The sequence below is a fragment of the Lactuca virosa genome, chromosome 1 (genome assembly GCF_052849685.1).
Source record: "Lactuca virosa cultivar CGN04683 chromosome 1, Lactuca_virosa_CGN04683_v6, whole genome shotgun sequence".
Classification (NCBI taxonomy): Eukaryota; Viridiplantae; Streptophyta; class Magnoliopsida; order Asterales; family Asteraceae; genus Lactuca; species Lactuca virosa.
The window spans coordinates 262,190,248-262,207,094 of NC_136426.1; the positions used below are offsets into that span (position 1 = coordinate 262,190,248).

The 16,847-nt window shown below is 47.6% G+C and overlaps 42 non-coding genes and 6 pseudogenes across 42 annotated transcripts; all 48 read left to right on the forward strand.

Moving 5' to 3' along the window:
- Window positions 1–188: 188 nt before the first annotated feature.
- LOC145155884 (5S ribosomal RNA) lies at window positions 189–307 on the forward strand. Its single transcript, XR_013736312.1, has one exon. It is a non-coding gene; the product is annotated as a 5S ribosomal RNA (ribosomal RNA).
- Window positions 308–542: 235 nt separating this feature from the next.
- On the forward strand, window positions 543–661 carry LOC145142313 (5S ribosomal RNA). The gene has a single exon (XR_013723390.1). It is a non-coding gene; the product is annotated as a 5S ribosomal RNA (ribosomal RNA).
- A 230-nt stretch (window positions 662–891) lies between these two features.
- Window positions 892–1,010, forward strand: LOC145152851 (5S ribosomal RNA). The gene has a single exon (XR_013733374.1). It is a non-coding gene; the product is annotated as a 5S ribosomal RNA (ribosomal RNA).
- Window positions 1,011–1,239: 229 nt separating this feature from the next.
- On the forward strand, window positions 1,240–1,358 carry LOC145134659 (5S ribosomal RNA). Its single transcript, XR_013719258.1, has one exon. It is a non-coding gene; the product is annotated as a 5S ribosomal RNA (ribosomal RNA).
- A 231-nt stretch (window positions 1,359–1,589) lies between these two features.
- Window positions 1,590–1,708, forward strand: LOC145134727 (5S ribosomal RNA). The gene has a single exon (XR_013719304.1). It is a non-coding gene; the product is annotated as a 5S ribosomal RNA (ribosomal RNA).
- Window positions 1,709–1,937: 229 nt separating this feature from the next.
- On the forward strand, window positions 1,938–2,056 carry LOC145148643 (5S ribosomal RNA). Its single transcript, XR_013729518.1, has one exon. It is a non-coding gene; the product is annotated as a 5S ribosomal RNA (ribosomal RNA).
- A 230-nt stretch (window positions 2,057–2,286) lies between these two features.
- Window positions 2,287–2,418, forward strand: LOC145151146 (5S ribosomal RNA; annotated as a pseudogene).
- Window positions 2,419–2,642: 224 nt separating this feature from the next.
- LOC145146705 (5S ribosomal RNA) lies at window positions 2,643–2,761 on the forward strand. Its single transcript, XR_013727637.1, has one exon. It is a non-coding gene; the product is annotated as a 5S ribosomal RNA (ribosomal RNA).
- A 219-nt stretch (window positions 2,762–2,980) lies between these two features.
- LOC145151147 (5S ribosomal RNA) lies at window positions 2,981–3,112 on the forward strand (annotated as a pseudogene).
- A 224-nt stretch (window positions 3,113–3,336) lies between these two features.
- LOC145149077 (5S ribosomal RNA) lies at window positions 3,337–3,455 on the forward strand. The gene has a single exon (XR_013729938.1). It is a non-coding gene; the product is annotated as a 5S ribosomal RNA (ribosomal RNA).
- Window positions 3,456–3,674: 219 nt separating this feature from the next.
- On the forward strand, window positions 3,675–3,793 carry LOC145146180 (5S ribosomal RNA). Its single transcript, XR_013727127.1, has one exon. It is a non-coding gene; the product is annotated as a 5S ribosomal RNA (ribosomal RNA).
- A 234-nt stretch (window positions 3,794–4,027) lies between these two features.
- Window positions 4,028–4,146, forward strand: LOC145142324 (5S ribosomal RNA). The gene has a single exon (XR_013723399.1). It is a non-coding gene; the product is annotated as a 5S ribosomal RNA (ribosomal RNA).
- A 227-nt stretch (window positions 4,147–4,373) lies between these two features.
- Window positions 4,374–4,492, forward strand: LOC145152852 (5S ribosomal RNA). Its single transcript, XR_013733375.1, has one exon. It is a non-coding gene; the product is annotated as a 5S ribosomal RNA (ribosomal RNA).
- A 229-nt stretch (window positions 4,493–4,721) lies between these two features.
- LOC145134794 (5S ribosomal RNA) lies at window positions 4,722–4,840 on the forward strand. Its single transcript, XR_013719351.1, has one exon. It is a non-coding gene; the product is annotated as a 5S ribosomal RNA (ribosomal RNA).
- A 229-nt stretch (window positions 4,841–5,069) lies between these two features.
- Window positions 5,070–5,188, forward strand: LOC145134872 (5S ribosomal RNA). Its single transcript, XR_013719402.1, has one exon. It is a non-coding gene; the product is annotated as a 5S ribosomal RNA (ribosomal RNA).
- Window positions 5,189–5,417: 229 nt separating this feature from the next.
- LOC145149757 (5S ribosomal RNA) lies at window positions 5,418–5,536 on the forward strand. The gene has a single exon (XR_013730605.1). It is a non-coding gene; the product is annotated as a 5S ribosomal RNA (ribosomal RNA).
- Window positions 5,537–5,766: 230 nt separating this feature from the next.
- On the forward strand, window positions 5,767–5,885 carry LOC145149039 (5S ribosomal RNA). Its single transcript, XR_013729902.1, has one exon. It is a non-coding gene; the product is annotated as a 5S ribosomal RNA (ribosomal RNA).
- Window positions 5,886–6,115: 230 nt separating this feature from the next.
- Window positions 6,116–6,234, forward strand: LOC145155885 (5S ribosomal RNA). The gene has a single exon (XR_013736313.1). It is a non-coding gene; the product is annotated as a 5S ribosomal RNA (ribosomal RNA).
- Window positions 6,235–6,474: 240 nt separating this feature from the next.
- LOC145142335 (5S ribosomal RNA) lies at window positions 6,475–6,593 on the forward strand. Its single transcript, XR_013723405.1, has one exon. It is a non-coding gene; the product is annotated as a 5S ribosomal RNA (ribosomal RNA).
- Window positions 6,594–6,821: 228 nt separating this feature from the next.
- Window positions 6,822–6,940, forward strand: LOC145152853 (5S ribosomal RNA). The gene has a single exon (XR_013733376.1). It is a non-coding gene; the product is annotated as a 5S ribosomal RNA (ribosomal RNA).
- A 229-nt stretch (window positions 6,941–7,169) lies between these two features.
- Window positions 7,170–7,288, forward strand: LOC145143569 (5S ribosomal RNA). The gene has a single exon (XR_013724600.1). It is a non-coding gene; the product is annotated as a 5S ribosomal RNA (ribosomal RNA).
- A 230-nt stretch (window positions 7,289–7,518) lies between these two features.
- Window positions 7,519–7,637, forward strand: LOC145155941 (5S ribosomal RNA). Its single transcript, XR_013736368.1, has one exon. It is a non-coding gene; the product is annotated as a 5S ribosomal RNA (ribosomal RNA).
- A 229-nt stretch (window positions 7,638–7,866) lies between these two features.
- On the forward strand, window positions 7,867–7,985 carry LOC145148644 (5S ribosomal RNA). The gene has a single exon (XR_013729519.1). It is a non-coding gene; the product is annotated as a 5S ribosomal RNA (ribosomal RNA).
- A 230-nt stretch (window positions 7,986–8,215) lies between these two features.
- LOC145151148 (5S ribosomal RNA) lies at window positions 8,216–8,347 on the forward strand (annotated as a pseudogene).
- A 224-nt stretch (window positions 8,348–8,571) lies between these two features.
- On the forward strand, window positions 8,572–8,690 carry LOC145146706 (5S ribosomal RNA). Its single transcript, XR_013727638.1, has one exon. It is a non-coding gene; the product is annotated as a 5S ribosomal RNA (ribosomal RNA).
- Window positions 8,691–8,909: 219 nt separating this feature from the next.
- On the forward strand, window positions 8,910–9,028 carry LOC145155886 (5S ribosomal RNA). Its single transcript, XR_013736314.1, has one exon. It is a non-coding gene; the product is annotated as a 5S ribosomal RNA (ribosomal RNA).
- A 236-nt stretch (window positions 9,029–9,264) lies between these two features.
- LOC145134945 (5S ribosomal RNA) lies at window positions 9,265–9,383 on the forward strand. Its single transcript, XR_013719433.1, has one exon. It is a non-coding gene; the product is annotated as a 5S ribosomal RNA (ribosomal RNA).
- Window positions 9,384–9,610: 227 nt separating this feature from the next.
- Window positions 9,611–9,742, forward strand: LOC145151150 (5S ribosomal RNA; annotated as a pseudogene).
- A 226-nt stretch (window positions 9,743–9,968) lies between these two features.
- Window positions 9,969–10,087, forward strand: LOC145147532 (5S ribosomal RNA). Its single transcript, XR_013728431.1, has one exon. It is a non-coding gene; the product is annotated as a 5S ribosomal RNA (ribosomal RNA).
- Window positions 10,088–10,315: 228 nt separating this feature from the next.
- Window positions 10,316–10,434, forward strand: LOC145145039 (5S ribosomal RNA). Its single transcript, XR_013726032.1, has one exon. It is a non-coding gene; the product is annotated as a 5S ribosomal RNA (ribosomal RNA).
- Window positions 10,435–10,663: 229 nt separating this feature from the next.
- On the forward strand, window positions 10,664–10,782 carry LOC145135056 (5S ribosomal RNA). Its single transcript, XR_013719541.1, has one exon. It is a non-coding gene; the product is annotated as a 5S ribosomal RNA (ribosomal RNA).
- Window positions 10,783–11,012: 230 nt separating this feature from the next.
- On the forward strand, window positions 11,013–11,131 carry LOC145155768 (5S ribosomal RNA). The gene has a single exon (XR_013736197.1). It is a non-coding gene; the product is annotated as a 5S ribosomal RNA (ribosomal RNA).
- A 228-nt stretch (window positions 11,132–11,359) lies between these two features.
- On the forward strand, window positions 11,360–11,491 carry LOC145151151 (5S ribosomal RNA; annotated as a pseudogene).
- Window positions 11,492–11,715: 224 nt separating this feature from the next.
- LOC145146707 (5S ribosomal RNA) lies at window positions 11,716–11,834 on the forward strand. Its single transcript, XR_013727639.1, has one exon. It is a non-coding gene; the product is annotated as a 5S ribosomal RNA (ribosomal RNA).
- A 219-nt stretch (window positions 11,835–12,053) lies between these two features.
- On the forward strand, window positions 12,054–12,172 carry LOC145155887 (5S ribosomal RNA). Its single transcript, XR_013736315.1, has one exon. It is a non-coding gene; the product is annotated as a 5S ribosomal RNA (ribosomal RNA).
- A 237-nt stretch (window positions 12,173–12,409) lies between these two features.
- Window positions 12,410–12,528, forward strand: LOC145135178 (5S ribosomal RNA). Its single transcript, XR_013719648.1, has one exon. It is a non-coding gene; the product is annotated as a 5S ribosomal RNA (ribosomal RNA).
- Window positions 12,529–12,756: 228 nt separating this feature from the next.
- On the forward strand, window positions 12,757–12,888 carry LOC145151152 (5S ribosomal RNA; annotated as a pseudogene).
- A 224-nt stretch (window positions 12,889–13,112) lies between these two features.
- LOC145149078 (5S ribosomal RNA) lies at window positions 13,113–13,231 on the forward strand. Its single transcript, XR_013729939.1, has one exon. It is a non-coding gene; the product is annotated as a 5S ribosomal RNA (ribosomal RNA).
- A 219-nt stretch (window positions 13,232–13,450) lies between these two features.
- On the forward strand, window positions 13,451–13,569 carry LOC145146181 (5S ribosomal RNA). Its single transcript, XR_013727128.1, has one exon. It is a non-coding gene; the product is annotated as a 5S ribosomal RNA (ribosomal RNA).
- A 232-nt stretch (window positions 13,570–13,801) lies between these two features.
- On the forward strand, window positions 13,802–13,920 carry LOC145142339 (5S ribosomal RNA). The gene has a single exon (XR_013723406.1). It is a non-coding gene; the product is annotated as a 5S ribosomal RNA (ribosomal RNA).
- Window positions 13,921–14,147: 227 nt separating this feature from the next.
- LOC145152854 (5S ribosomal RNA) lies at window positions 14,148–14,266 on the forward strand. The gene has a single exon (XR_013733377.1). It is a non-coding gene; the product is annotated as a 5S ribosomal RNA (ribosomal RNA).
- A 229-nt stretch (window positions 14,267–14,495) lies between these two features.
- LOC145135299 (5S ribosomal RNA) lies at window positions 14,496–14,614 on the forward strand. Its single transcript, XR_013719766.1, has one exon. It is a non-coding gene; the product is annotated as a 5S ribosomal RNA (ribosomal RNA).
- Window positions 14,615–14,843: 229 nt separating this feature from the next.
- On the forward strand, window positions 14,844–14,962 carry LOC145154711 (5S ribosomal RNA). Its single transcript, XR_013735172.1, has one exon. It is a non-coding gene; the product is annotated as a 5S ribosomal RNA (ribosomal RNA).
- A 229-nt stretch (window positions 14,963–15,191) lies between these two features.
- On the forward strand, window positions 15,192–15,310 carry LOC145148645 (5S ribosomal RNA). The gene has a single exon (XR_013729520.1). It is a non-coding gene; the product is annotated as a 5S ribosomal RNA (ribosomal RNA).
- A 230-nt stretch (window positions 15,311–15,540) lies between these two features.
- Window positions 15,541–15,659, forward strand: LOC145150521 (5S ribosomal RNA). Its single transcript, XR_013731342.1, has one exon. It is a non-coding gene; the product is annotated as a 5S ribosomal RNA (ribosomal RNA).
- A 230-nt stretch (window positions 15,660–15,889) lies between these two features.
- Window positions 15,890–16,008, forward strand: LOC145155888 (5S ribosomal RNA). The gene has a single exon (XR_013736316.1). It is a non-coding gene; the product is annotated as a 5S ribosomal RNA (ribosomal RNA).
- A 234-nt stretch (window positions 16,009–16,242) lies between these two features.
- On the forward strand, window positions 16,243–16,361 carry LOC145142343 (5S ribosomal RNA). The gene has a single exon (XR_013723408.1). It is a non-coding gene; the product is annotated as a 5S ribosomal RNA (ribosomal RNA).
- Window positions 16,362–16,588: 227 nt separating this feature from the next.
- Window positions 16,589–16,707, forward strand: LOC145152855 (5S ribosomal RNA). Its single transcript, XR_013733378.1, has one exon. It is a non-coding gene; the product is annotated as a 5S ribosomal RNA (ribosomal RNA).
- Window positions 16,708–16,847: the final 140 nt, after the last annotated feature.

The window sequence follows — 16,847 nt, forward strand, 5'->3', positions numbered from 1 at the left end:
GGTTTTTTTTTTGTTTTTTTTTTCTTTCTTGCTATTTGTATGCTCGGGTGGCCTCCGCTTCATGGTTGATGGTTTCGTATTTTTGGAACGGAGCCGATCGGTCACGTGGGTCCCACGCCTCGCGTACGAAAACAAAGGAGGTTCTGCGTCTTTTAAGACATAAAAGCAATAAGCATGGATAGTATTTCGGGTGCTATCATACCAGCACTAATGCACCGGATCCCATCAGAACTCCGCAGTTAAGCGTGCTTGGGCGAGAGTAGTACTAGGATGGGTGACCCCCTGGGAAGTCCTCGTGTTGCACCCCCCCCACCCTTTTTCGTTGCCCGTTTGCGTTTTTTTAGATTTTACGTGCGGTTTTTTTTTGTTTTTTTTTCTTTCTTGCTATTTCTATGCTCGGGTGGCCTCCGCTTCATGGTTGATGGTTTTCGTATTTTTGGAACGGAGCCGATCGGTCACGTGGGTTCCACGCCTCGCGTACGAAAACAAAGGAGGTTCTGCGTCTTTTAAGACATAAAAGCAATAAGCATGGATAGTATTTCGGGTGCGATCATTCCAGCACTAATGCACCGGATCCCATCAGAACTCCGCAGTTAAGCGTGCTTGGGCGAGAGTAGTACTAGGATGGGTGACCCCCTGTGAAGTCCTCGTGTTGCACCCCCCCCCCTTTTTCTATGTCCGTTTGCGTTTTTTTAGATTTTACGTGCGGTTTTTTTTTGTTTTATTTTTCTTGCTATTTCTATGCTCGGGTGGCCTCCGTTTCATGGTTCATGGTCTTCGTATTTTTGGAACGGAGCCGATCGGTCACGTGGGTCCCACGCCTCGCGTACGAAAACAAAGGAGGTTCTGTGTCTTTTAAGACATACAAGCAATAAGCATGGACTGTATTCCGGGTGCGATCATACCAGCACTAATGCACCGGATCCCATCAGAACTCCGCAGTTAAGCGTGCTTGGGCGAGAGTAGTACTAGGATGGGTGACCCCATGGGAAGTCCTCGTGTTGCACCCCCCTTTTTCTTTGTCCGTTTGCGTTTTTTTAGATTTTACGTGCGGTTTTTTTTGTTTTTTTTTTCTTTCTTGCTATTTCTATGCTCGGGTGGCCTCCGCTTCATGGTTGATGGTCTTCGTATTTTTGGAACGGAGCTGATCGGTCACGTGGTTCCCACGCCTCGCGTACGAAAACAAAGGAGGTTCTGCGTCTTTTAAGACATACAAGCAATAAGCATGGATAGTATTTCGGGTGCGATCATACCAGCACTAATGCACCGGATCCCATCAGAACTCCGCAGTTAAGCGTGCTTGGGCGAGAGTAGTACTAGGATGGGTGACCCCCTGGGAAGTCCTCGTGTTGCACCCCCCTTTTTCGTTGTCCGTTTGCGTTTTTTTTTTATTTTACGTGCGGTTTTTTTTTGTTTTTTTTTTCTTTCTTGTTATTTCTATGCTCGGGTGGCCTTCGTTTCATGGTTCATGGTCTTCGTATTTTTGGAACGGAGCCGATCGGTCACGTGGGTCCCACGCCTCGCGTACGAAAACAAAGGAGGTTCTGCGTCTTTTAAGACATACAAGCAATAAGCATGGATAGTATTTCGGGTGCGATCATACCAGCACTAATGCACCGGATCCCATCAGAACTCCGCAGTTAAGCGTGCTTGGGCGAGAGTAGTACTAGGATGGGTGACCCCCTGGGAAGTCCTCGTGTTGCACCCCCCTTTTTCGTTGTCCGTTTGCGTTTTTTTAGATTTTACGTGCGGTTTTTTTTTGTTTTTTTTTCTTTCTTGCTATTTCTATGCTCGGGTGGCCTCCATTTCATGGTTCATGGTCTTCGTATTTTTGGAACGGAGCCGATCGGTCACGTGGGTCCCACGCCTCGCGTACGAAAACAAAGGAGGTTCTGCGTCTTTTAAGACATACAAGCAATAAGCATGGATAGTATTTCGGGTGCGATCATACCAGCACTAATGCACCGGATCGCATCAGAACTCCGCAGTTAAGCGTGCTTGGGCGAGAGTAGTACTAGGATAAGTGATCCCCTGGGAAGTCCTTGTGTTGCACCCCCCTTTTTCGTTGTCCGTTTGCGTTTTTTTAGATTTTACGTCCGGTTTTTTTTTTGTTTTTTTTTCTTTCTTGCTATTTCTATGCTCGGGTGGCCTCCATTTCATGGTTCATGGTCTTCGTATTTTTGGAACGGAGCCGATCGGTCACGTGGGTCCCACGCCTCGCGTACGAAAACAAAGGAGGTTCTGCGTCTTTTAAGGCATAAAAGCAATAAGCATGGATAGTATTTCGGGTGCTATCATACCAGCACTAATGCACCGGATCCCATCAGAACTCCGCAGTTAAGCGTGCTTGGGCGAGAGTAGTACTAGGGAGTAGTACTAGGATGGGTGACCCCCTGGGAAGTCCTCGTGTTGCACCCCCCCTTTTTCGTTGTCCGTTTGCGTTTTTTTAGATTTTACGTGCGGTTTTTTTTGTTTTCTTTCTTGCTATTTCTATGCTCGGGTGGCCACCGCTTCATGGTTGATGGTTTTCGTATTTTTGGAACGGAGCCGATCGGTCACGTGGGTCCCACGCCTCGCGTACGAAAACAAAGGAGGTTCTGCGTCTTTTAAAACATAAAAGCAATAAGCATGGATAGTATTTCGGGTGCGATCATACCAGCACTAATGCACCGGATCCCATCAGAACTCCGCAGTTAAGCGTGCTTGGCCGAGAATAGTACTAGGATGGGTGACCCCCTGGGAAGTCCTCGTGTTGCACCCGCCTTTTTCGTTGTCCGTTTGCGTTTTTTTAGATTTTACGTGCGGTTTTTTTTTCTTTCTTGCTATTTCTATGCTCGGGTGGCCTCCGCTTCATGGTTGATGGTTTTCGTATTTTTGGAACGGAGCCGATCGGTCACGTGGGTCCCACGCCTCGCGTACGAAAACAAAGGAGGTTCTGCGTCTTTTAAGACACAAAAGCAATAAGCATGGATAGTATTTCGGGTGCTATCATACCAGCACTAATGCACCGGATCCCATCAGAACTCCGCAGTTAAGCGTGCTTGGGCGAGAGTAGTACTAGGGAGTAGTACTAGGATGGGTGACCCCCTGGGAAGTCCTCGTGTTGCACCCCCCCTTTTTCGTTGTCCGTTTGCGTTTTTTTAGATTTTACGTGCGGTTTTTTTTGTTTTCTTTCTTGCTATTTCTATGCTCGGGTGGCCACCGCTTCATGGTTGATGGTTTTCGTATTTTTGGAACGGAGCCGATCGGTCACGTGGGTCCCACGCCTCGCGTACGAAAACAAAGGAGGTTCTGCGTCTTTTAAAACATAAAAGCAATAAGCATGGATAGTATTTCGGGTGCGATCATACCAGCACTAATGCACCGGATCCCATCAGAAATCCGCAGTTAAGCGTGCTTGGCCGAGAATAGTACTAGGATGGGTGACCCCCTGGGAAGTCCTCGTGTTGCACCCGCCTTTTTCGTTGTCCGTTTGCGTTTTTTTAGATTTTACGTGCGGTTTTTTTTTCTTTCTTGCTATTTCTATGCTCGGGTGGCCTCCGCTTCATGGTTGATGGTTTTCGTATTTTTGGAACGGAGCCGATCGGTCACGTGGGTCCCACGCCTCGCGTACGAAAACAAAGGAGGTTCTGCGTCTTTTAAGACACAAAAGCAATAAGCATGGATAGTATTTCGGGTGCTATCATACCAGCACTAATGCACCGGATCCTATCAGAACTCCGCAGTTAAGCGTGCTTGGGCGAGAGTAGTACTAGGATGGGTGACCCCCTGGGAAGTCCTCGTGTTGCACCCCCCCCCCCTTTTTCGTTGCCCGTTTGCGTTTTTTTAGATTTTACGTGCGGTTTTTTTTTGTTTTTTTTTCTTTCTTGCTATTTCTATGCTCGGGTGGCCTCCGCTTCATGGTTGATGGTTTTCGTATTTTTGGAACGGAGCCGATCGGTCACGTGGGTTCCACGCCTCGCGTACGAAAACAAAGGAGGTTCTGCGTCTTTTAAGACATAAAAGCAATAAGCATGGATAGTATTTCGGGTGCGATCATTCCAGCACTAATGCACCGGATCCCATCAGAACTCCGCAGTTAAGCGTGCTTGGGCGAGAGTAGTACTAGGATGGGTGACCCCCTGTGAAGTCCTCGTGTTGCACCCCCCCTTTTTCTATGTCCGTTTGCGTTTTTTTAGATTTTACGTGCGGTTTTTTTTTGTTTTTTTTTTCTTGCTATTTCTATGCTCGGGTGGCCTCCGTTTCATGGTTCATGGTCTTCGTATTTTTGGAACGGAGCCGATCGGTCACGTGGGTCCCACGCCTCGCGTACGAAAACAAAGGAGGTTCTGTGTCTTTTAAGACATACAAGCAATAAGCATGGACTGTATTTCGGGTGCGATCATACCAGCACTAATGCACCGGATCCCATCAGAACTCCGCAGTTAAGCGTGCTTGGGCGAGAGTAGTACTAGGATGGGTGACCCCATGGGAAGTCCTCGTGTTGCACCCCCCTTTTTCTTTGTCCGTTTGCGTTTTTTTAGATTTTACGTGCGGTTTTTTTTGTTTTTTTTTTCTTTCTTGCTATTTCTATGCTCGGGTGGCCTCCGCTTCATGGTTGATGGTCTTCGTATTTTTGGAACGGAGCTGATCGGTCACGTGGGTCCCACGCCTCGCGTACGAAAACAAAGGAGGTTCTGCGTCTTTTAAGACATACAAGAAATAAGCATGGATAGTATTTCGGGTGCGATCATACCAGCACTAATGCACCGGATCCCATCAGAACTCCGCAGTTAAGCGTGCTTGGGCGAGAGTAGTACTAGGATGGGTGACCCCCTGGGAAGTCCTCGTGTTGCACCCCCCTTTTTCGTTGTCCGTTTGCGTTTTTTTTGATTTTACGTGCGGTTTTTTTTTGTTTTTTTTTCTTTCTTGTTATTTCTATGCTCGGGTGGCCTTCGTTTCATGGTTCATGGTCTTCGTATTTTTGGAACGGAGCCGATCGGTCACGTGGGTCCCACGCCTCGCGTACGAAAACAAAGGAGGTTCTGCGTCTTTTAAGACATACAAGCAATAAGCATGGATACTATTTCGGGTGCGATCATACCAGCACTAATGCACCGGATCCCATCAGAACTCCGCAGTTAAGCGTGCTTGGGCGAGAGTAGTACTAGGATGGGTGACCCCCTGGGAAGTCCTCGTGTTGCACCCCCCTTTTTCGTTGTCCGTTTGCGTTTTTTTAGATTTTACGTGCGGTTTTTTTTTGTTTTTTTTTCTTTCTTGCTATTTCTATGCTCGGGTGGCCTCCATTTCATGGTTCATGGTCTTCGTATTTTTGGAACGGAGCCGATCGGTCACGTGGGTCCCACGCCTCGCGTACGAAAACAAAGGAGGTTCTGCGTCTTTTAAGACATACAAGCAATAAGCATGGATAGTATTTCGGGTGCGATCATACCAGCACTAATGCACCGGATCGCATCAGAACTCCGCAGTTAAGCGTGCTTGGGCGAGAGTAGTACTAGGAAAAGTGATCCCCTGGGAAGTCCTTGTGTTGCACCCCCCTTTTTCGTTGTCCGTTTGCGTTTTTTTAGATTTTACGTGCGGTTTTTTTTTTGTTTTTTTTTCTTTCTTGCTATTTCTATGCTCGGGTGGCCTCCATTTCATGGTTCATGGTCTTCGTATTTTTGGAACGGAGCCGATCGGTCACGTGGGTCCCACGCCTCGCGTACGAAAACAAAGGAGGTTCTGCGTCTTTTAAGACATACAAGCAATAAGCATGGATAGTATTTCGGGTGCGATCATACCAGCACTAATGCACCGGATCGCATCAGAACTCCGTAGTTAAGCGTGCTTGGGCGAGAGTAGTACTAGGATAAGTGATCCCTTGGGAAGTCCTTGTGTTGCACCCCCCTTTTTCGTTGTCCGTTTGCGTTTTTTTAGATTTTACGTGCGGTTTTTTTTTTGTTTTTTTTTTCTTTCTTGCTATTTGTATGCTCGGGTGGCCTCCGCTTCATGGTTGATGGTTTCGTATTTTTGGAACGGAGCCGATCGGTCACGTGGGTCCCACGCCTCGCGTACGAAAACAAAGGAGGTTCTGCGTCTTTTAAGACATAAAAGCAATAAGCATGGATAGTATTTCGGGTGCTATCATACCAGCACTAATGCACCGGATCCCATCAGAACTCCGCAGTTAAGCGTGCTTGGGCGAGAGTAGTACTAGGATGGGTGACCCCCTGGGAAGTCCTCGTGTTGCACCCCCCCCCCCCCACCCTTTTTCGTTGCCCGTTTGCGTTTTTTTAGATTTTACGTGCGGTTTTTTTTTGTTTTTTTTTCTTTCTTGCTATTTCTATGCTCGGGTGGCCTCCGCTTCATGGTTGATGGTTTTCGTATTTTTGGAACGGAGCCGATCGGTCACGTGGGTTCCACGCCTCGCGTACGAAAACAAAGGAGGTTCTGCGTCTTTTAAGACATAAAAGCAATAAGCATGGATAGTATTTCGGGTGCGATCATTCCAGCACTAATGCACCGGATCCCATCAGAACTCCGCAGTTAAGCGTGCTTGGGCGAGAGTAGTACTAGGATGGGTGACCCCCTGTGAAGTCCTCGTGTTGCACCCCCCCCTTTTTCTATGTCCGTTTGCGTTTTTTTAGATTTTACGTGCGGTTTTTTTTTGTTTTATTTTTCTTGCTATTTCTATGCTCGGGTGGCCTCCGTTTCATGGTTCATGGTCTTCGTATTTTTGGAACGGAGCCGATCGGTCACGTGGGTCCCACGCCTCGCGTACGAAAACAAAGGAGGTTCTGTGTCTTTTAAGACATACAAGCAATAAGCATGGACTGTATTTCGGGTGCGATCATACCAGCACTAATGCACCGGATCCCATCAGAACTCCGCAGTTAAGCGTGCTTGGGCGAGAGTAGTACTAGGATGGGTGACCCCATGGGAAGTCCTCGTGTTGCACCCCCCTTTTTCTTTGTCCGTTTGCGTTTTTTTAGATTTTACGTGCGGTTTTTTTTGTTTTTTTTTTCTTTCTTGCTATTTCTATGCTCGGGTGGCCTCCGCTTCATGGTTGATGGTCTTCGTATTTTTGGAACGGAGCTGATCGGTCACGTGGTTCCCACGCCTCGCGTACGAAAACAAAGGAGGTTCTGCGTCTTTTAAGACATACAAGCAATAAGCATGGATAGTATTTCGGGTGCGATCATACCAGCACTAATGCACCGGATCCCATCAGAACTCCGCAGTTAAGCGTGCTTGGGCGAGAGTAGTACTAGGATGGGTGACCCCCTGGGAAGTCCTCATGTTGCACCCCCCTTTTTCGTTGTCCGTTTGCGTTTTTTTTGATTTTATGTGCGGTTTTTTTTTGTTTTTTTTTTCTTTCTTGTTATTTCTATGCTCGGGTGGCCTTCGTTTCATGGTTCATGGTCTTCGTATTTTTGGAACGGAGCCGATCGGTCACGTGGGTCCCACGCCTCGCGTACGAAAACAAAGGAGGTTCTGCGTCTTTTAAGACATACAAGCAATAAGCATGGATAGTATTTCGGGTGCGATCATACCAGCACTAATGCACCGGATCCCATCAGAACTCCGCAGTTAAGCGTGCTTGGGCGAGAGTAGTACTAGGATGGGTGACCCCCTGGGAAGTCCACGTGTTGCACCCCCCTTTTTCGTTGTCCGTTTGCGTTTTTTTAGATTTTACGTGCGGTTTTTTTTTGTTTTTTTTTCTTTCTTGCTATTTCTATGCTCGGGTGGCCTCCATTTCATGGTTCATGGTCTTCGTATTTTTGGAACGGAGCCGATCGGTCACGTGGGTCCCACGCCTCGCGTACGAAAACAAAGGAGGTTCTGCGTCTTTTAAGACATACAAGCAATAAGCATGGATAGTATTTCGGGTGCGATCATACCAGCACTAATGCACCGGATCGCATCAGAACTCCGCAGTTAAGCGTGCTTGGGCGAGAGTAGTACTAGGATAAGTGATCCCCTGGGAAGTCCTTGTGTTGCACCCCCCTTTTTCGTTGTCCGTTTGCGTTTTTTTAGATTTTACGTCCGGTTTTTTTTTTGTTTTTTTTTCTTTCTTGCTATTTCTATGCTCGGGTGGCCTCCATTTCATGGTTCATGGTCTTCGTATTTTTGGAACGGAGCCGATCGGTCACGTGGGTCCCACGCCTCGCGTACGAAAACAAAGGAGGTTCTGCGTCTTTTAAGGCATAAAAGCAATAAGCATGGATAGTATTTCGGGTGCTATCATACCAGCACTAATGCACCGGATCCCATCAGAACTCCGCAGTTAAGCGTGCTTGGGCGAGAGTAGTACTAGGGAGTAGTACTAGGATGGGTGACCCCCTGGGAAGTCCTCGTGTTGCACCCCCCCTTTTTCGTTGTCCGTTTGCGTTTTTTTAGATTTTACGTGCGGTTTTTTTTGTTTTCTTTCTTGCTATTTCTATGCTCGGGTGGCCACCGCTTCATGGTTGATGGTTTTCGTATTTTTGGAACGGAGCCGATCGGTCACGTGGGTCCCACGCCTCGCGTACGAAAACAAAGGAGGTTCTGCGTCTTTTAAAACATAAAAGCAATAAGCATGGATAGTATTTCGGGTGCGATCATACCAGCACTAATGCACCGGATCCCATCAGAACTCCGCAGTTAAGCGTGCTTGGCCGAGAATAGTACTAGGATGGGTGACCCCCTGGGAAGTCCTCGTGTTGCACCCGCCTTTTTCGTTGTCCGTTTGCGTTTTTTTAGATTTTACGTGCGGTTTTTTTTTCTTTCTTGCTATTTCTATGCTCGGGTGGCCTCCGCTTCATGGTTGATGGTTTTCGTATTTTTGGAACGGAGCCGATCGGTCACGTGGGTCCCACGCCTCGCGTACGAAAACAAAGGAGGTTCTGCGTCTTTTAAGACACAAAAGCAATAAGCATGGATAGTATTTCGGGTGCTATCATACCAGCACTAATGCACCGGATCCCATCAGAACTCCGCAGTTAAGCGTGCTTGGGCGAGAGTAGTACTAGGATGGGTGACCCCCTGGGAAGTCCTCGTGTTGCACCCCCCCCCCCCTTTTTCGTTGCCCGTTTGCGTTTTTTTAGATTTTACGTGCGGTTTTTTTTTGTTTTTTTTTTCTTTCTTGCTATTTCTATGCTCGGGTGGCCTTCGTTTCATGGTTCACGGTCTTCGTATTTTTGGAACGGAGCCGATCGGTCACGTGGGTCCCACGCCTCGCGTACGAAAACAAAGGAGGTTCTGCGTCTTTTAAGACATACAAGCAATAAGCATGGATAGTATTTCGGGTGCGATCATACCAGCACTAATGCACCGGATCCCATCAGAACTCCGCAGTTAAGCGTGCTTGGGCGAGAGTAGTACTAGGATGGGTGACCCCCTGGGAAGTCCTCGTGTTGCACCCCCTTTTTCGTTGTCCGTTTGCGTTTTTTTAGATTTTACGTGCGGTTTTTTTTGTTTTTTTTTCTTTCTTGCTATTTCTATGCTCGGGTGGCCTCCGTTTCATGGTTCATGGTCTTCGTATTTTTGGAACGGAGCCGATCGGTCACGTGGGTCCCACGCCTCGCGTACGAAAACAAAGGAGGTTCTGCGTCTTTTAAGGCATAAAAGCAATAAGCATGGATAGTATTTCGGGTGCTATCATACCAGCACTAATGCACCGGATCCCATCAGAACTCCGCAGTTAAGCGTGCTTGGGCGAGAGTAGTACTAGGGAGTAGTACTAGGATGGGTGACCCCCTGGGAAGTCCTCGTGTTGCACCCCCCCTTTTTCGTTGTCCATTTGCGTTTTTTTAGATTTTACGTGCGGTTTTTTTTTTGTTTTCTTTCTTGCTATTTCTATGCTCGGGTGGCCACCGCTTCATGGTTGATGGTTTTCGTATTTTTGGAACGGAGCCCATCGGTCACGTGGGTCCCACGCCTCGCGTACGAAAACAAAGGAGGTTCTGCGTCTTTTAAAACATAAAAGCAATAAGCATGGATAGTATTTCGGGTGCGATCATACCAGCACTAATGCACCGGATCCCATCAGAACTCCGCAGTTAAGCGTGCTTGGCTGAGAATAGTACTAGGATGGGTGACCCCCTGGGAAGTCCTCGTGTTGCACCCCCTTTTTCGTTGTCCGTTTGCGTTTTTTTAGATTTTACGTGCGGTTTTTTTTTTGTTTTTTTTCTTTCTTGCAATTTGTATGCTCGGGTGGCCTCCGCTTCATGGTTGATGGTTTTCCTATTTTTGGAACGGAGCCGATCGGTCACGTGGGTTCCACGCCTCGCGTACGAAAACAAAGGAGGTTCTGCGTCTTTTAAGACATAAAAGCAATAAGCATGGATAGTATTTCGGGTGCGATCATACCAGCACTAATGCACCGGATCCCATCAGAACTCCGCAGTTAAGCGTGCTTGGGCGAGAGTAGTACTAGGATGGGTGACCCCCTGTGAAGTCCTCGTGTTACACCCCCCTTTTTCTTTGTCCGTTTGCGTTTTTTTAGATTTTACGTGCGGTTTTTTTTGTTTTTTTTTTCTTTCTTGCTATTTCTATGCTCGGGTGGCCTCCGCTTCATGGTTGATGGTCTTCGTATTTTTGGAACGGAGCTGATCGGTCACGTGGGTCCCACGCCTCGCGTACGAAAACAAAGGAGGTTCTGCGTCTTTTAAGACATACAAGCAATAAGCATGGATAGTATTTCGGGTGCGATCATACCAGCACTAATGCACCGGATCCCATCAGAACTCCGCAGTTAAGCGTGCTTGGGCGAGAGTAGTACTAGGATGGGTGACCCCCTGGGAAGTCCTCGTGTTGCACCCCCCTTTTTCGTTGTCCGTTTGCGTTTTTTTAGATTTTACGTGCGGTTTTTTTTTGTTTTTTTTTTCTTTCTTGCTATTTCTATGCTCGGGTGGCCTTCGTTTCATGGTTCATGGTCTTCGTATTTTTGGAACGGAGCCGATCGGTCACGTGGGTCCCACGCCTCGCGTACGAAAACAAAGGAGGTTCTGCGTCTTTTAAGACATACAAGCAATAAGCATGGATAGTATTTCGGGTGCGATCATACCAGCACTAATGCACCGGATCCCATCAGAACTCCGCAGTTAAGCGTGCTTGGGTGAGAGTAGTACTAGGATGGGTGACCCCCTGGGAAGTCCTCGTGTTGCACCCCCCTTTTTCGTTGTCCGTTTGCGTTTTTTTAGATTTTACGTGCGGTTTTTTTTGTTTTTTTTTCTTTCTTGCTATTTCTATGCTCGGGTGGCCTCCGTTTCATGGTTCATGGTCTTTGTATTTTTGGAACGGAGCCGATCGGTCACGTGGGTCCCACGCCTCGCGTACGAAAACAAAGGAGGTTCTGCGTCTTTTAAGGCATAAAAGCAATAAGCATGGATAGTATTTCGGGTGCTATCATACCAGCACTAATGCACCGGATCCCATCAGAACTCCGCAGTTAAGCGTGCTTGGGCGAGAGTAGTACTAGGGAGTAGTACTAGGATGGGTGACCCCCTGGGAAGTCCTCGTGTTGCACCCCCCCTTTTTCGTTGTCCGTTTGCGTTTTTTTAGATTTTACGTGCGGTTTTTTTTGTTTTCTTTCTTGCTATTTCTATGCTCGGGTGGCCACCGCTTCATGGTTGATGGTTTTCGTATTTTTGGAACGGAGCCGATCGGTCACGTGGGTCCCACGCCTCGCGTACGAAAACAAAGGAGGTTCTGCGTCTTTTAAAACATAAAAGCAATAAGCATGGATAGTATTTCGGGTGCGATCATACCAGCACTAATGCACCGGATCCCATCAGAACTCCGCAGTTAAGCGTGCTTGGCCGAGAATAGTACTAGGATGGGTGACCCCCTGGGAAGTCCTCGTGTTGCACCCGCCTTTTTCGTTGTCCGTTTGCGTTTTTTTAGATTTTACGTGCGGTTTTTTTTTCTTTCTTGCTATTTCTATGCTCGGGTGGCCTCCGCTTCATGGTTGATGGTTTTCGTATTTTTGGAACGGAGCCGATCGGTCACGTGGGTCCCACGCCTCGCGTACGAAAACAAAGGAGGTTCTGCGTCTTTTAAGACACAAAAGCAATAAGCATGGATAGTATTTCGGGTGCTATCATACCAGCACTAATGCACCGGATCCCATCAGAACTCCGCAGTTAAGCGTGCTTGGGCGAGAGTAGTACTAGGATGGGTGACCCCCTGGGAAGTCCTCGTGTTGCACCCCCCCCCCCCCTTTTTCGTTGCCCGTTTGCGTTTTTTTAGATTTTACGTGCGGTTTTTTTTTGTTTTTTTTTTCTTTCTTGCTATTTCTATGCTCGGGTGGCCTTCGTTTCATGGTTCATGGTCTTCGTATTTTTGGAACGGAGCCGATCGGTCACGTGGGTCCCACGCCTCGCGTACGAAAACAAAGGAGGTTCTGCGTCTTTTAAGACATACAAGCAATAAGCATGGATAGTATTTCGGGTGCGATCATACCAGCACTAATGCACCGGATCCCATCAGAACTCCGCAGTTAAGCGTGCTTGGGCGAGAGTAGTACTAGGATGGGTGACCCCCTGGGAAGTCCTCGTGTTGCACCCCCCTTTTTCGTTGTCCGTTTGCGTTTTTTTAGATTTTACGTGCGGTTTTTTTTGTTTTTTTTTCTTTCTTGCTATTTCTATGCTCGGGTGGCCTCCGTTTCATGGTTCATGGTCTTCGTATTTTTGGAACGGAGCCGATCGGTCACGTGGGTCCCACGCCTCGCGTACGAAAACAAAGGAGGTTCTGCGTCTTTTAAGGCATAAAAGCAATAAGCATGGATAGTATTTCGGGTGCTATCATACCAGCACTAATGCACCGGATCCCATCAGAACTCCGCAGTTAAGCGTGCTTGGGCGAGAGTAGTACTAGGGAGTAGTACTAGGATGGGTGACCCCCTGGGAAGTCCTCGTGTTGCACCCCCCCTTTTTCGTTGTCCGTTTGCGTTTTTTTAGATTTTACGTGCGGTTTTTTTTGTTTTCTTTCTTGCTATTTCTATGCTCGGGTGGCCACCGCTTCATGGTTGATGGTTTTCGTATTTTTGGAACGGAGCCGATCGGTCACGTGGGTCCCACGCCTCGCGTACGAAAACAAAGGAGGTTCTGCGTCTTTTAAAACATAAAAGCAATAAGCATGGATAGTATTTCGGGTGCGATCATACCAGCACTAATGCACCGGATCCCATCAGAAATCCGCAGTTAAGCGTGCTTGGCCGAGAATAGTACTAGGATGGGTGACCCCCTGGGAAGTCCTCGTGTTGCACCCGCCTTTTTCGTTGTCCGTTTGCGTTTTTTTAGATTTTACGTGCGGTTTTTTTTTCTTTCTTGCTATTTCTATGCTCGGGTGGCCTCCGCTTCATGGTTGATGGTTTTCGTATTTTTGGAACGGAGCCGATCGGTCACGTGGGTCCCACGCCTCGCGTACGAAAACAAAGGAGGTTCTGCGTCTTTTAAGACACAAAAGCAATAAGCATGGATAGTATTTCGGGTGCTATCATACCAGCACTAATGCACCGGATCCTATCAGAACTCCGCAGTTAAGCGTGCTTGGGCGAGAGTAGTACTAGGATGGGTGACCCCCTGGGAAGTCCTCGTGTTGCACCCCCCCCCTTTTTCGTTGCCCGTTTGCGTTTTTTTAGATTTTACGTGCGGTTTTTTTTTGTTTTTTTTTCTTTCTTGCTATTTCTATGCTCGGGTGGCCTCCGCTTCATGGTTGATGGTTTTCGTATTTTTGGAACGGAGCCGATCGGTCACGTGGGTTCCACGCCTCGCGTACGAAAACAAAGGAGGTTCTGCGTCTTTTAAGACATAAAAGCAATAAGCATGGATAGTATTTCGGGTGCGATCATTCCAGCACTAATGCACCGGATCCCATCAGAACTCCGCAGTTAAGCGTGCTTGGGCGAGAGTAGTACTAGGATGGGTGACCCCCTGTGAAGTCCTCGTGTTGCACCCCCCCTTTTTCTATGTCCGTTTGCGTTTTTTTAGATTTTACGTGCGGTTTTTTTTTGTTTTTTTTTTCTTGCTATTTCTATGCTCGGGTGGCCTCCGTTTCATGGTTCATGGTCTTCGTATTTTTGGAACGGAGCCGATCGGTCACGTGGGTCCCACGCCTCGCGTACGAAAACAAAGGAGGTTCTGTGTCTTTTAAGACATACAAGCAATAAGCATGGACTGTATTTCGGGTGCGATCATACCAGCACTAATGCACCGGATCCCATCAGAACTCCGCAGTTAAGCGTGCTTGGGCGAGAGTAGTACTAGGATGGGTGACCCCATGGGAAGTCCTCGTGTTGCACCCCCCTTTTTCTTTGTCCGTTTGCGTTTTTTTAGATTTTACGTGCGGTTTTTTTTGTTTTTTTTTTCTTTCTTGCTATTTCTATGCTCGGGTGGCCTCCGCTTCATGGTTGATGGTCTTCGTATTTTTGGAACGGAGCTGATCGGTCACGTGGGTCCCACGCCTCGCGTACGAAAACAAAGGAGGTTCTGCGTCTTTTAAGACATACAAGAAATAAGCATGGATAGTATTTCGGGTGCGATCATACCAGCACTAATGCACCGGATCCCATCAGAACTCCGCAGTTAAGCGTGCTTGGGCGAGAGTAGTACTAGGATGGGTGACCCCCTGGGAAGTCCTCGTGTTGCACCCCCCTTTTTCGTTGTCCGTTTGCGTTTTTTTTGATTTTACGTGCGGTTTTTTTTTGTTTTTTTTTCTTTCTTGTTATTTCTATGCTCGGGTGGCCTTCGTTTCATGGTTCATGGTCTTCGTATTTTTGGAACGGAGCCGATCGGTCACGTGGGTCCCACGCCTCGCGTACGAAAACAAAGGAGGTTCTGCGTCTTTTAAGACATACAAGCAATAAGCATGGATAGTATTTCGGGTGCGATCATACCAGCACTAATGCACCGGATCCCATCAGAACTCCGCAGTCAAGCGTGCTTGGGCGAGAGTAGTACTAGGATGGGTGACCCCCTGGGAAGTCCTCGTGTTGCACCCCCCTTTTTCGTTGTCCGTTTGCGTTTTTTTAGATTTTACGTGCGGTTTTTTTTTGTTTTTTTTTCTTTCTTGCTATTTCTATGCTCGGGTGGCCTCCATTTCATGGTTCATGGTCTTCGTATTTTTGGAACGGAGCCGATCGGTCACGTGGGTCCCACGCCTCGCGTACGAAAACAAAGGAGGTTCTGCGTCTTTTAAGACATACAAGCAATAAGCATGGATAGTATTTCGGGTGCGATCATACCAGCACTAATGCACCGGATCGCATCAGAACTCCGCAGTTAAGCGTGCTTGGGCGAGAGTAGTACTAGGATAAGTGATCCCCTGGGAAGTCCTTGTGTTGCACCCCCCTTTTTCGTTGTCCGTTTGCGTTTTTTTAGATTTTACGTGCGGTTTTTTTTTTGTTTTTTTTTCTTTCTTGCTATTTCTATGCTCGGGTGGCCTCCATTTCATGGTTCATGGTCTTCGTATTTTTGGAACGGAGCCGATCGGTCACGTGGGTCCCACGCCTCGCGTACGAAAACAAAGGAGGTTCTGCGTCTTTTAAGACATACAAGCAATAAGCACGGATAGTATTTCGGGTGCGATCATACCATCACTAATGCACCGGATCGCATCAGAACTCCGTAGTTAAGCGTGCTTGGGCGAGAGTAGTACTAGGATAAGTGATCCCTTGGGAAGTCCTTGTGTTGCACCCCCCTTTTTCGTTGTCCGTTTGCGTTTTTTTAGATTTTACGTGCGGTTTTTTTTTTGTTTTTTTTTTCTTTCTTGCTATTTGTATGCTCGGGTGGCCTCCGCTTCATGGTTGATGGTTTCGTATTTTTGGAACGGAGCCGATCGGTCACGTGGGTCCCACGCCTCGCGTACGAAAACAAAGGAGGTTCTGCGTCTTTTAAGACATAAAAGCAATAAGCATGGATAGTATTTCGGGTGCTATCATACCAGCACTAATGCACCGGATCCCATCAGAACTCCGCAGTTAAGCGTGCTTGGGCGAGAGTAGTACTAGGATGGGTGACCCCCTGGGAAGTCCTCGTGTTGCACCCCCCCACCCTTTTTCGTTGCCCGTTTGCGTTTTTTTAGATTTTACGTGCGGTTTTTTTTTGTTTTTTTTTCTTTCTTGCTATTTCTATGCTCGGGTGGCCTCCGCTTCATGGTTGATGGTTTTCGTATTTTTGGAACGGAGCCGATCGGTCACGTGGGTTCCACGCCTCGCGTACGAAAACAAAGGTGGTTCTGCGTCTTTTAAGACATAAAAGCAATAAGCATGGATAGTATTTCGGGTGCGATCATTCCAGCACTAATGCACCGGATCCCATCAGAACTCCGCAGTTAAGCGTGCTTGGGCGAGAGTAGTACTAGGATGGGTGACCCCCTGTGAAGTCCTCGTGTTGCACCCCCCCTTTTTCTATGTCCGTTTGCGTTTTTTTAGATTTTACGTGCGGTTTTTTTTTGTTTTATTTTTCTTGCTATTTCTATGCTCGGGTGGCCTCCGTTTCATGGTTCATGGTCTTCGTATTTTTGGAACGGAGCCGATCGGTCACGTGGGTCCCACGCCTCGCGTACGAAAACAAAGGAGGTTCTGTGTCTTTTAAGACATACAAGCAATAAGCATGGACTGTATTTCGGGTGCGATCATACCAGCACTAATGCACCGGATCCCATCAGAACTCCGCAGTTAAGCGTGCTTGGGCGAGAGTAGTACTAGGATGGGTGACCCCATGGGAAGTCCTCGTGTTGCACCCCCCTTTTTCTTTGTCCGTTTGCGTTTTTTTAGATTTTACGTGCGGTTTTTTTGTTTTTTTTTTCTTTCTTGCTATTTCTATGCTCGGGTGGCCTCCGCTTCATGGTTGATGGTCTTCGTATTTTTGGAACGGAGCTGATCG